The sequence below is a fragment of the Phalaenopsis equestris genome, unplaced genomic scaffold, assembly GCF_001263595.1.
Source record: "Phalaenopsis equestris unplaced genomic scaffold, ASM126359v1 Scaffold215320, whole genome shotgun sequence".
In the NCBI taxonomy this organism is placed as follows: Eukaryota; Viridiplantae; Streptophyta; class Magnoliopsida; order Asparagales; family Orchidaceae; genus Phalaenopsis; species Phalaenopsis equestris.
The window spans coordinates 1-5,189 of record NW_018234029.1 but is presented as its reverse complement, the minus strand read 5'-3'; the positions used below and the strand labels follow the sequence as shown (position 1 = coordinate 5,189).

The 5,189-nt window shown below is 37.2% G+C and overlaps 1 pseudogene; it reads left to right on the top strand.

Annotated features, from left to right (window-relative positions):
* Positions 1–3,958: 3,958 nt before the first annotated feature.
* Positions 3,959–4,467, top strand: LOC110037110 (annotated as a pseudogene).
* Positions 4,468–5,189: the final 722 nt, after the last annotated feature.

Genomic DNA, 5,189 nt, shown 5'->3' with positions numbered 1-5,189 from the left:
GAATGACATCTCGATCATTTTTCAAGATAACAATAGGATCGATTCACTGACCATGAAAAGTTAAATGAAGATTTGCGCGCATACCTCATAATTCGTATGTATTAACATTTCCAACACTTGAAACTTTATAAATTTACAAGAATCGATTCATCCTTATCACATAAAAAAACTATCAACTTAATTTTTTAAACAGTGAAGCACATTTTTTTTTTTTATGCGTAGGTTTAAAATATCAAAGTGCATTTCATGTAAATATTAAATTTTAAGTGTGAGATATGTAAATACATAATGTTAGTGTGCCAGGTATATAAATGTTCCCCAAAGAAAGATATAGAGCATAAAAATGAGCTAGAGAAGTGTTAAATCAGTCATTGAGTCAAGTCGATCTCAACATTGGTTGATAAAAAAAAAAAATAAACAGAACCTTAGCTTTGCTGTAGGTTTAAATTTAAATATATTTAGCTTTGATACAAAGTTAAGGTTGAATATATTTAACTTCGTATTTAACTTGTATCCAGAGTTTGGATTTAAACAGAATTTAAGTTGTACTTAAATACATGTTTAAAGCTAAATGTATTTAAATATAAAACTTCACACTGTCAAAGCTAAATGGAATTCTATCTATATTTAAATACTAATTATGTTTAGCTATTTAAATTTAAATAGAACTTTAGCTCTAACCAAACAGATTCATCATTCTTTCTATCGAAATTTACATCCAAACTACATAGAGAAGATAGTTAAATCTTGTACGCAGTTGTAAATCTTGTACGCAGTTATTGAAGAATAATGGTAGATTTACATGCATAACACACAAAAAACTTATATACATTTACATATCTAACATTCAAACTTTAATTTTGACATACTTATTTCTTTACCCTTTTTTTTTATTATTTATAGAAAAATAAGTATTTTAACCGTAAAGGGTAAGTAAATATAGTATCTTATTGCAACAAATTTCGTGTGAAAGTTTCAGGTGTTGGTGTTAGACATGTAAACGCACATGAATTGAGTGGGCATGTACACAAATCTTCCTATATGAATTGTATTGTATAAATAAGATGAGCAAACATGGGAATAAAACAAGACTTCATTACCCGATTATTGCAATTGCTGAGGTTCTGTGCTCCAAGCGTTTCGACGGCTCGAGGAAATCGTGTTCCCCTGCTACCTCCGATTCGGATGAGACAGCGAATGAAAGAGGGTCGGCCGAGCAATCCTTCGAGAGAGGAGGAGGTGAAGCAGGCGAATGAGAATTGTTGGCGAACAGCAGAGGCGAGCCGGGCGGGAGGAGAGGATCTCGTTCGCTGCCGAGGAAGGAGACGTGATACGCGGCTTCGGTGCGGGAGACGGGATCGGGCAAGGAACGGGTTTCTTCGGCACAGAAGGATCGCTGGAAGAAAGTCTTGTCGCGCGAGGGAGATGGGCGGGAGCAGAGACTCTCGTTCGCTGCCGAGGAAGGAGACGAGCGAGAGCGGAGGATTTTTTTTTTTTCAATCAAAAGCCCCCGAGGTTCTCGTGAGCGAGAAAGAAATAGGCCCGCTGGAAACAGAGCCGTTACGCGATAACATTGGCGGGGAAATTAATGATTTCCTCTCCTGCAAAGGATTTAATTGGAAAATAATAACATTCAAATATTTTCAATCAATACAAGTTTTAAATAATCCGCCTAAATTTTGAAATTTAAAATTCAAAATTCGTGAGCAGGTGTCTAGCCCAAATCGGGCCCGAGTCAGACCTGGGTTGAGCCTAACCTGCGCACCTAAAAATGCATCGATTTCCGTGCGGTTCGCACGAGTGTGGACGTCGGCGCAGTCCGTTTCGTCATCCGGGGTCGTCCGGACGAGTTTGCCGGCGGGCGAGTCAATTTAAGCCAAAATTGTGTGTGATGCAACGAGTGCGTTGCTGAGTCACCGAGGGTTAACCTAAGGTCGTTTGATCCTATAGGAACTCATTTTCGGGCCCTCTACATGCTGGTCCTTAGCCCTTGCAACTAGAAGTTGAGTGCTTGGAACCACTCACGCGAGTTCTTCGCAAAAATAAGTAAAGAAGCGGTTTGAAGTTCTACGGAGGTGGGCTCCATTACTAGTCCGCTAGGATGGTCAACAAGGAACTCCTAAGGCTAGATTTGGGGTTCATGGGAGTAGGAGACTAAGACCTCACTAAAAATGAGGTCAACACACGCCTAGAGTGTTAGAGGCTTCCCCGACCTAGATGGAATATAAGTCATTTGGGGGAACATTTTGGCTATGTAGACGGAGCTCTCTTTTCCTTTCCTTTCCAGTGGCTTCCTCGTCATCTACTTGGACGGTATAAGCCTCATCTCTTTCAGCTCCGCCTTCGTAGGTTCGTAGGGATTAGAGTTTATTTCCCTTAAGCTTAGGGCTGCTGAGGTTTCTTTAAACAACGCAATTCATGAATGGTTGACAATGAATCTCTGATCGAGTTGGGTCGAAAACCTTCACCACCAAATAGATTTAAGATCTTAATAGATTGGGATGACGGATTCATGGTATCCTGACCTGGCTATCTCTGCCCGAGTAGGATTTCTCTAGCTACCTTTTGTTGAGCCTATTTGAGCTCAGTCGTCCCTTTGTGACTTCGTTGATGTCATCTCAACAGCTTCGATTGCTGATATGTCGTCACTCATTTGAGGTAAGGTGATTCACCATCTACCTTTATAGCGCGGTAAGCTTTAAAGTATAAGTATGTTCATGTTAAGTCAACCAGTTATTTCCTCGGCCTTGCTCGTCAACATACAGTCGTCCATTTGTGGATACGAGAGATTCATCCTCTCACATGTGGCTCAATATAGATTCTAAAAACAAGGCTCGTATTATCAGGAGTATTCTAAGTGTCCCTCAATATATAATTAACTAAAAAAATATGTACTTTTAAGAGTTGTTATCGACCACAAATTAAAAATATTCTCTTTGGTTTTGCAATTATGATTTTTTTTATGTGGGGATTCTCTCCATGAATATTATGTTTAGAGGTATTTCGATCTGATTCTATTTGAACGTATACTCTAGTCCTATCACACGAGGATTATCTTATATAGATTCTTCATTCTTTTTAATTTATTTGTCTATTTCCAACACTTATTCAAATCTTTTTTATTCCTTTCTTTTCCGAATCATTTTTAATGATCTGGGAAGAAGATTTACTTGGAAAGAAGAAATCATGCGATGATATATATATATATATATATATATCATATATATACAAGCTGGTGACTCTGTTGTTCAATTAAAAAGAACCAAAAACAAGGAATATTCAGCACTTTTCTTCTGCAGCAGCGATCAACAATGACGCATATCTTCACAATGCAATGAATTCAGCTTCGTACTGCATGATTGTATTCTCTCCTTGAACCAATCTGATAAATTTGTCCTGCATTTGTGTTCAAACAGATAAGGGAACAAACCACTATCTGAATAGCTCTACAAACTCCTCCCAACTTAGCATCGTGTTGGGTAAGTCCTCTAGCTTATCCTGACGTTGTCCATGCCACCACCTTTCAGTCTTTCCATCCAGCACAAATGTAACTAAAGATACTCTTCTTTCATCCAGACATACCATACTATGTAATATCTTTTCAATTCGTGTCAATCAATTTTCTGCTTCAATTGAAACTTTAATTCTCTTAAACAAAGATGGACGCAGATCTTAAAATACCTTTAAATACTTATTCACAGCAATTTTATCAATTCCAATAGGCTGCAATCTGAACTCTTGAATCAGTTGATTAACAGTCGTCGACATCTAAATCAGGACATTCGTGTTCACATTTATAGTAGGTTGCACTTAATATTTTTTCTATCGAACTCTCTTCTATAATTTCAAGTGCATCTTTATGCAAAAATACATATGATTACTAATTTACAAGTTGTCGTGACAACCTGCAGAAGAGAAGGGTGGAGCCGCCGTTGGAAAAGGGAGAAAGGTTTCAAAGATGCTGAAGTTTCTTAAGCCCGGCAAGGCCGTCATCGTACTCAACGGCCGCTTCGCCGGCCAGAAGGCTATCATCGTCCAATCCTTTAACGATGGAACCCACGACCGCCCTTACGGCCACTGCCTCATCGCCGGTATCGCCAAGTACCCCAGGAAGGTCATCCGCAAGGACTCAGCGAAGAAGACGGCAAAGAAGTCTAGGGTAAAGGCTTTCCTTAAGCTGGTCAACTACACCCACATCATGCCCACCTGATATACTCTTGACGTCGATCTCAAGGACGTTGTCACTGTAGATGCACGCCAGTCTCACGACAAGAAGGTCACGGCCTGCAAGGAAACCAAGGCACAATTCGAGGAGCGATTCAAGTCAGGGAAGAATCGATGGTTCTTCACGAAGCTAAGGTTCTAGGAATTAGGAAGAAATTTGAAAGCGTAGGTTTGCTTTTGGATCAATCTAATGTCGTAATTTTAATTGTTGTTTTTGGTCGGAATTATGGTTCTGGTACTAAACTGCTTTACATGGCTTTGAATTTTGTTGTGTGGCTTTCTATTTGTGTTGTGAGCTATGCTTATCTTCATGAATTCAATATATGATTACTAATTTGAGTTAAATTTTAATTTTCTTATTATTAAAATTTACTGTAATTACTCTATTGGCTCTTTCATCAATATTACATTAATCTTAAACCTTGTCTCGAATACCATTTTTGTCAATTCCCAACCTGGGACTTGAAATTAACCAAGACGGGTGTAGACAATTGGATGGTAAGAATCAAATTTTATATTCATTTTCTATAACTAACATTTAACAAATGAAAGAGCCGGTAAAGAAATTAAATTAAACTGGTACAATTAAATTTACCTCCTTATAAGTTTTCTGTGTATTCTATAAAATATTTTATCTTCTATTATTCATTTTTAATTAATTAGTTGTACTTGAAAAGTTAGTTTAAAACAACATCGAGTTAACCAAAGCGAGTTAATACTCACTCTTAAACTGCAGTAATACAAGAAAAAAGAAAAGAATATGCATGTTTGTTAAATTTTTAAAAAAACAGTATAAAATATTTGATAGTTTATGAATATGATTAATTATGATGATTCATGTCATTAATGTCTTTCACTGTGTCAATAGTATATCTATATCATTTTATAAATATACAATTATCACATGAGCACCATCTAAATATTGTAATAGTTAAGATACTTCAATATAAATATCATTTTTCATT